This window comes from Orycteropus afer, unplaced genomic scaffold (assembly GCF_000298275.1).
Source record: "Orycteropus afer afer isolate SDZICR_OR568_19922 unplaced genomic scaffold, OryAfe1.0 scaffold00097, whole genome shotgun sequence".
Lineage (NCBI taxonomy): Eukaryota > Metazoa > Chordata > Mammalia > Tubulidentata > Orycteropodidae > Orycteropus > Orycteropus afer.
The window spans coordinates 6,761,700-6,771,338 of NW_006921684.1; positions in this window are offsets into that span (position 1 = coordinate 6,761,700).

Genomic DNA, 9,639 nt, shown 5'->3' on the forward strand with positions numbered 1-9,639 from the left:
ACTCAAGGCAAAGAATACCAGAAAGATGTTTACTTGTGCTTTATTGACTATGCAAAGGCATTTGATTGTGTGGATCATGACAAATTAGGGATAACATTGAGAAGAATGGGAATTCCCGAGCACTTCATTGTACTCATGAGGAACCTGTACCGTGACCAGGAGGCTGTCGTTCGAACAGAACAAGGGGACACTGTGTGGTTTAAAATCAGGAAGGGAGTGCGTCAGGGTTGTATCCTTTCCCCACACTTATTTAATCTATATGCTGAGCAATAATCTGAGAAGCTGGACGATATGAAGAAAAATGTGGCATCAGGATTGGAGGAAGAATCATTAACAACCTGAGATACGCTGATGATACAACTTTGCTTGCTAAAAATGAGGATGACTTGAGGCACTTACTGATAAAGATTGAAAACACTGTCTGCAGTATGGATTACATCTCAATATGGAGAAGACAAAAATCCTCACAACTCGACCAATAAGCAGCATCACGATAAATGGAGAAAAGATTGAGGTTGTCAAAGAATTCACGTTGCTTGGTTCTACAATTGAGGCCAATGGGAAGCAGCAGTCAGGACATTAGACAACGTGTAGCACTGGGTAGGTTGGCTGCAAAGGAACTGTTTCAAGTGCTGAGGAGCAAGGCTGTCTCCTTGAGGACTAAGGTGCGCCTGACACAAGTCATGATATTTCCAATGGCCTCGTATGCATGTGAGAGCTGGACAATGAATAAGGAAGACCAAAGAAGAGTTGATGCTTTTGAGTTGTGGTGCTGGAGAAGAATGCTGAAGGTACCATGGAGTGCCAAAAGAACTAACAGATCTGTGCTGAAGGAAGTGCATCTGAGATGCTCCTTGGACGCGAGAATGGCCGGACTTCATCTCACCTACTTTGGTCATGTTGTCAGAGGGGACCATTTCCTGGAGAAGGATATCATGCTTGGTAAGATGGAGGGTCGACGAAAGAGGGGAAGGCCTTTGACGAGATGGATCGACACAGTGGCTGCGATGATGGGCTCAAGTATAGCAAGGATCATGGAGCTGGCGCAGGATTGGGATGTGTTTCATTCTGCTGTGCATGGGGTCGCTATGAGTCGGAAGCGACTGAACTGCACCTAACAACAACAACAGTGGAATGGCTGGGTCAAATAGTATTTCTAATTCCAACTTTTTAAGGCATCGCCATTCTTTTTGTGTATAGTTTTGAATTCCCTTCTAGTGTCTTTTTTCTTCCTTCTATAGAACTCACATTAGTAATTTTTGTAGGGTCAGATTGGTTAACTCTAACCAGCTTCTGTTTGCCTGGAAATGTTTTAATTTCACCCTGATTCTTCTTTTTTTTTTTTAATTTTAAATTTTTACAGAGCAAATTCATCTTCCATATAGCAGCTCACATACACTGTCTCATGATATTGATTACAATTTACCACAGTGCAACAGCTCTCCTCCCACTTCCTCCCCATAGCCACCTCTTCCCTGTGTCCTTCCTTCCCCATGCACTCCTTTCCCCAGGGTGTCTCCCTGTGCATACACAGCCCTTCTATTCTCCCATGATTGTTTTCGCCAAGGAGTATATCTACCTAATGTAAATGTTCAGCTCATATGCCTGTCTTTTGTTTGGCTGGAAGACACAGGAGTGGGTTCCATTCCAGACCTGGAGGGCAGCTGGGGTCACAGTCCCAGGGGTTCTACCAGGCTCTATCAGACCAGTAAGTATCTTACCTTCTGAATAACTGATTTTTTCTTCTGCCTAATTAAATTTGTTGGTACGTCCTTCTACTGTGTTTTTAATTTCACTTATTGTTCCTTTCTTTTAGTTGCAGGGTCTTTTTTTAGTATCTTATTTTGTTTTAGCGTTGTTTTCCTTATTTCTTCTAGGTCTTTGTCTATGTTTCCCTTAGCTCTTTAATTATGTTTGATGTTGTTATATTCTTCCATTTTTTTCATTAATTGGTCATTCCTAGATTCACTTTCAGTCTCTTTATTATATTCATTTGGATGGGACACTATTTCTCTATTGGGTGTCTTGTGATATTTTGTTGTGGCACTGGGACTTTTGAAGGTGTTAACTTTCTTAGTTTTCCTCAGTATTTGGTGTTTTTTGCCTGCACTATTTTCTGCAAGAGGAGCTCTGGTAGCATAGTGCCTAAGGCACTTGACTACTAACCAGAAGGCTGGTGGTTCAAACCCACCAGCCACTCCTCGGAAGGAAGGTTGGGCAATCTACTTCTGTAGTGATAGTGCCTTGGCAACCCAAGGAGGGGTCGCTATGAGTCAGGGCTGACTCGATGGCACATAACAATAACAACAACTTTCTTCAAGAAAATCTTAGGTGGACAGAGCCTTTGGCCTTTGCTTACTGTTTCCTTACTGTGATAGCTCCTCCTCTTTGCCTGGATCAATTAGGATTCATATGTACTAGATCTTGTTTTTGAACTTTCAATCTCTCCCAAACACACCAGAGAGCACACAGTGGTGAGTCTGTCCACAAGTGGACACCACCACTCAGGCAAGGTATTATGTACTAATCAATCTTTCCACCAGGGGGCATAGTCCCCTGGTTATTACTCCCCTCCCTTTTGTTTCTGCGATCAAGTTTTTAGTTGGAAAACTCACATCTAGCAATCATTGAGTACTGCCCTCCCTTTTTGCCTGATGTTTTCTTCTGTGCTTTGTGAGGGCAGCTTTTATCTGAGTTGGTATTCAGGGGAAACTTAGACATTCCTCTGTTTCAGAAGGAAGAGGGGCTGCCACTCCCCAGAAGTACCTGTGAAAGATTTGTCTTGTTGGTTTTAGAGTCCCAGTAGTTCTGTGGTGCTCAGGGGAGCAGTCTCCACTTCGATGACCCACCTCGATTCCACTGTAGGGAAGCTTCTAGAGGAGTTCACATCAGTCCAGCAGCCGACATTTAATGGTTAGGGAATGGGTAGTCACACTCCAAATGGACCCTAAGGGAAGTCTGTCTTGTTATCATCAGAGGCTGCTCCATAGTATGTTGGCTGTGGGTGTAGCCTCCACTGAAGATGCTGCTTCCTAGCACGTAGCAGCCTCAGCCAGCCTTCCTCAGTGCTGACATATGTGACTTGTTGATTCTCGTGTCTACAGTTTCCCATTGTTTTCCTCTGTTCCCCAATTCAGTCCTTCAAAGCTGAGCACTGTGTCCTTGTTGTATTTCTTGTTTTTTTGGGGGGAGGATCAGAACAAGAGGATTGGAACAATGATTTGTTTATACCACCATCTTCCCAGAGTTCCTCCTCTTAAACTTTCAAAAAAATCTTTCACTTTCATTAGCTTATTCTGTGCTTTGACTAGAACACCAAATTTCTCAATCTCATTCATTCAACAAAAAAAGCAGTTGTCCTTGACCTGATTCTGACTAATGGTGACCTCATGTGTGTTGTTGTAGAACTCTACTCCCTAGGGTTTTCAATAGCTGTGATCTTTCATAAGTAGATTGCCAGGCCTTTCTTCCAGGTAGCTTCTGGATGGCTCTGAACTGCCAACCTTTGGGTTAGTAGCACTTAACCATTTACACCACCCAGGGACTCTTATTCACTCAACAGGTATTTATAAGCCACTCCAAAGATGTTACACAGTGGGTATATTATGGTGGGAAAGAGCATCATATTCTTGTTCTCATGGAAATCATGTCCCAGGGAGGAATGCAAACTGTTAAGTGTCATAAAGGTAAAGTTCAGGATGCTATGAAAGTGATAATCTAGGAAGTCAAAGAAGGCTTTCTTGAGGAAGTAATTTAGAGCTGAGTAAGGGTAAGTAGGCGTTGTTGTTGTTGTTATTTGCCGTCAAGTCGGCCCCGACTCATAGAGACCCCTCCTTGGGTTTCCGAGGCAGTATCACTACGGAAGTAGGATTGCCGAAACTTCCTTCCGAGGAGTGGCTGGTGGGTTTGAACCGCCAGCCTTCTGGTTAGCAGTCAAGTGCCTTAGGTACTATGCTACCAGAGCTTCTAAAAGTCTGAAACTTAAAGGGAAACATTCATTTATAACTCTCGACCTAGTATCTAACACTCTAGAAAAAAACTAACCTTACATACCCAGTGTAGAGAGAAGCTATAAAAGTGGGCTGTGCAATCCAAAACCATCCAAATTCCATAGAAATGGACAGAATCAGGCTGTCTTACATCCACCCTACTCTATTGGGGTCACTCAGCCCTACAGTGAGAGGCCTGGGAAATTGTCTAGGCCATTGCATTTCCCAGAGGAAATGGGTTAGTATAATTGTTTTTATTATCATACGTTACTTGATATCTTCCAGTCAGGCTCACTTAGTGCCACATCCTGCGGCCCCAACCCACTAGGAAAACAATCCAGCAAGCATATATTGAGTGTTGACTGCATGCTTAACTGCCAATTACGTAGCAGAATTCATAACTATCCACCTGAAAATTTTCTATATGACAAGGGACCGATTTCTGTTGGCAACATGTTCTATCAGGGCCACTCTTGCTATATTTTATTATGTGAAAAGAACTTTAACAGGCTAAATAATCCTAGGTTAAGAGTTGATCTTTGGACAGTTGTTGTTATGTGTCGAGTCGTCTCTGACTCATAGAGATCCCTCCTTGGGTTTCCGAGGCAGTATCACTACGGAAGTAGATGGTCCAACCTTCCTTCCAAGGAGTGGCTGGTGGGTTTGAACCTCCAGCCTTCTGGTTAGCAGTCAAGTGCCTTAGGCACTATGCTACCAGAGCTCCTCTTTGGACAGTACAGAGTTAAAATTTACAATGGCAATTGCCCTGGGTCAAATCCAAATTTCTTTTCCTGTAAAGTGGAGGTAGTATCACCCGTTTGCTTACTCAGAGAACTGTAGTGAGGACCAAATGAGATAGTGATTGTGAAGGGACCTTATATACTATAAAGCCTGATAAAAGGTGGTGTTTTCTGAGCTCTTGTTCCTATAGCGGTGTCATGGTTGCTTTACTAATGGGTCAAGATGCTTACCCATCATGTTGACACTAGAATTTATCTAGAAGTGTCCTAGGTGATTTCCAAGAGGGACCTGACAGTGAAAACATACCTGATCAGAACCAGTTTTTAAATGTTTGTTTTTTAAATTCATGCTGAGAAAGAAATGGAGTTAAAAGTGACACATTCAAGATTCTAGTTGTTGGTACATCAAGAAATCACCATTCAGTGACTTCCTTTGTGCTTCCAAGAGTACAGTCACAAAGCTGACAAATTGGAGCCAAAATGCTCAGAGCAGCTGGGACTAGAGACAACCCCTGTCAGGGGGTGAGGCAGGCAGTGATGCTGTGTGATCCAAACCAGAGGCTGCCGAAAGTAAAGTAAGTACTAGGCCTGGCCTGACTTTCTGGTGATATTGCATGCATGTGAATTCTGCCCCTGGATAGTTCTGTGAAATCTGGACTGGATTGTAATCTTAAACTCATTTTATACCTTTCCTAGCTGCAGGGCACAAACCTTGTGGAACTAAACATTTCATAGACATGCCTGCAAACAGCCACTAGGGCAGTATTGAGACAGGAAGGGACCCGTCTACTAGCAAATCCTGAGCTGCAGCTTCCTGCCACTCCTCACGCAGTCAATGTTCACCTCTGGCTGAACTCAACAGAGGCTATGGTGACATTACAGGAAGAAGGAAAGGAGGGGCTGGACGACTGGGGAGCCAGAGTGGGCACCAGGGGCTCATTCTCTACAGTAGCTTCCATATAAAAGCCTGGGCTGGCCTGCTCAGAATAGGTAGTCACTCATTCCAGACTGCTAAAAAGTCATCCAAGTTGTGTTCATCTGAGGCCTAGTAAGTTGCTGCTCACCTAATCTGGGGAATTATTAGGAAACAAGGGGACTGGGAAAGAAAAGACTAAAACAGCAACCACTTTCTTAGGAACTGACACTGGAACAGAATCAACTGTACATCTTAGCTACTTTCCCATTGTTGGGAGGAGACAAAGCAGTAGTGACTGATGGCCTTAAGATGGACAGGAGGTGCCTTGGAAACCCAGCCAGAACTCTGGCACGCTGCAGCTGCTTATTCTCCCAGCCATTCTCCTCCACACTGGCCTCTGTGAGTTATGGAGACCAGCTGGGGAGAAGACCTGGATTTGGGACTGGAACCTGCCAGCCAAGAGACCCCATTGAAATATTTTCCAACATGGGCTGAGAACTTTTCAGCAACCATTTTAACAAAGAAGCTTCTACTTGGTTGTAATGACAATAGCTGGAAGCAGGTGTTTATTTATATGTAACATACTTAATGTATGTAATATATGAAAGACCTTTTTTTATTCCTTCAGAGAAAAGTGGAGCCTTAACCACTGGGTGGCTTTATCCTGCCTTGGGTACTTAGCACCAGATGTTTTGGTGAAAGAGTTGCTGTAGTTTCTCTCTTGGCAAGCCAGCTGTGACCACTGTATTAGTCTTATGTTGTTGCATAATGAATTACCCAAAACCTCAGTGGCTTACGACAACACTGAACATGGTTTCTGTGGGTCAGGAGTTTGGGAGCAGCTTTGCTGGGTGTTTCTGTCTTGGCATCTCATGAGGTTGCAGTTAGGATGTCGACTAGGCCATCTTAGTCTGGACTGGCAATGGAGCATCTGTTTTCAAGACAGCTCGTATATATGGTTGGCAAGTTGGGACTATTTGTCTGCAGGAGGGCTCAGATGGACCTCTCCACAGGGTTGCTTGCATCTTCACGGTATGGTGGCAGGTTCTCTCTGGAGTGAATAATCCAAGACAGCAAGGTGGAAGTGCCCATTCTCTTACTACCTAGCCTCAGAAGTTAACCACCACCACTTGCATCCTATTCTATAGGTCACCAAGACCAACCTGTGCAGTGTGGGAGGGGACTACACAAGGATCAGTAGGAATCATTTTGGAGGCCGGCTACCATATACATGCTGGAAACAGTTAAATGAGGTGTGAAGAGAAGAGCTGTCTTTTTTCTTCTCTTCCACCAGTCATGATGTGGTGCAGTGTAAGACACTTGAATGATAGCAGCATCCTTTAGTCTGAAAATAATTTCTCTGTGCGGGTACCAGAGGCAAGTTCTCTTTTCAACTATCTACATAATACAGACAGGAAAAGACCACTCTTTCATATTGTCATAACCAAGTTTGCTACCAGGCAGAGTAGGTGCTTAGACACATGGTGAGCTGGGAGGGAAAACCTTTCATAGATCACAATGATAGCACAGTGCAACGGAAAGATAGTTTTGAAGCCAGATCTTCATTCAAATTCTGTCTTTGACTACTTAGCTTTTGAGCGTGAGTAGATTAAGCTGAGGAAAATAACTACCCATGGAGCTGTTTTTATCATATAAACAACTACAAGCATCTTTTGTATCTCTCTGTCCTTTGAGAAACTATTAGTATCAAAGCTTCAAGTTAAGAGGACATACATGGATCTCAATTCTCAATGGCAGAAGGTGATCATGGTATCTTCCTCTCAAAGAGTAATACTTACAACTGTCATCCATTCTACAATACTCTAGGAGCTACCTTCCAAGACCCACAATCTAAATCTTACTATATAATGTTTCCTAGGACATCAGCAGAGGTCTCAGCACAAGGCTTTCAACCTGTGTCCTTTGGTTTCTCTGGTTGGCTCTTACCTCAACAGTCTTCAGATGGTACACATATGACTAGCTCTTCACCCACAGGTAGCAGAGGAAGATGATGACGCTGAGACTAATTCTTTATGGAATTTACTTCTCCAGGGCAGGGTATGGCCTTAGTGGGAGTAAGTGGGATAAGTGAGAAAAATGGATCTAGCAGATCTGTACTTCACTTTACATGTCTATGTATTGTAAACACTCTCTTCTGTTAACATGAGTTATGTGGTTAGTGATCAGAGAGCCTCTATTTTATTTTCTCCTTTACCCCAGTATTCAGACAAAGGTTCTCAAAGTAACATCTGACTTAGACAGTGAACCTCATGTTATCCTTTCACTCTTCCCCACTTCAAGAGGTCTTGGTGGCTCCTGTCTTGAAATCTAAAAGGCCAGCCAGCATCTGTTGGTCTTACTTATTCCACACAGTTCCTTGGCTTAAGGTCCCAGGTCAGTCTTTAAGCATTTAGGTCTATAACTGTTTCTTGCCTGATTTAGCTCTTTAGCCCTAGTGGAGAGGGAAGGGTGGAAGATCCAACTAGGTATATGTCCATACTATTAAATAGATGAGTTATGGGAAGCAATTCACTATGGATCTTATGTGTCCCTGCAGGTTCTTGCTGGGTATGCCAACAATGTAAAACCCTGATGGCTCTTTAGCAAGACCATTTCTTAGGGCTGTGTTTTCAGTACGCATCCCTTGAGGGGTGAGGTAATATATTCCTCCAGGACAAAGAGTAGGCCTGCTTAGTGTTGCTATAAAATGGCAGATTCCTTGAGCTCAATGTGTTTCTCCTGTAACAAAACTCATGACATGTGCAGGCATCTGGGCCCTGTGCATTGTACCTGTGGGACTAGGGACAAGGGTGAACTGACTCACTCATGCTATTTGCTACACATAATAAAGTCCTTTGTCTCTGATCCAGGGGTCTCATGTCTTTTGTCAGCATCCATGAAACAGAAACTGGCTAACTTATCTGCTTATAAAACCAAAAACCCACTGCCAGTGCATCAGTTCCAACTCATTGTGACCCCCGTGGGGTTCTAAGGCTGTAAATCTTTATGGGAGTAGACTGCCTCATCTTCTTCCCACATAGCAGCGAGTGGGTTTGAACCACTAACCTTCTGGCTAACAGCCAAATGCCTTACCTGCAGCATCACCAGAGCTCTTTTATTTGCTTATAAAACCAAAAATGAAACCTACTGCCATTGAGTCAATTCTGACTCATAGTGACCTCCTTTGGGTTTCCAAGGTGGTAGATCTTTACAGAAGTAGATTGCCCCATCTTTCTTCTGCAGAGTGGCTGGTGGATTTGAACCACCAACCTTCTGGTTTGCACTCAAATGCCTTAGGCACCAAATGCCACCAGCACTTCTTTTATTTGCTTATAAGGAGGGTAAAATCAAATCCCAGATCCTACACCAGTGAGCCTGATTTTCTGACACACTCAAATTACTTCTTTTTCTGATAATATTATCTGGCAGCTTTTATGGGTATCTTCTAATATCCCATCTTTCTAATTTGTCTTCAGAAAGGATAGGAAAGATATGAGGCATCACAGGTGCTATGCCACCAGAGCTCCTTCATACTAAGTCAGTCAAGAGCAGCAAATTACAACCTACACTGTTGTATGTAGAATTTTATTACACCACAGCCATCTGTTTACATATTGTCTAAGGATACTTCTGTGCTACAATGCAGAGCTGAGGAGTGGTGAAAGAGACCACATGGCCTTTAAGCCTAAAATATTTACTATCATATCTGGGCCTTTAAGAAGGCGTTCTTCATATATAGGGTTGGCAGACAATGGTCCTCTAAGTTTATGTGAATAATCAGAACTCCCAGGTGTATAGTAGAGCTGACAATGGGCAAGGTTGTGGTCACTGCTTGGTCACAGCCAGCTACCCAGAGGGACCGAGTAGTTGAACCTGCGGGCTTGGGACCACAGTCACAGGGGACATCAAGCCCAACTGGCATAACATACTATACAAAACATTGTTCCACCTCCTACTTTGGTGAGTAATGACTGGGATCTTAAAAGCTAGCAAG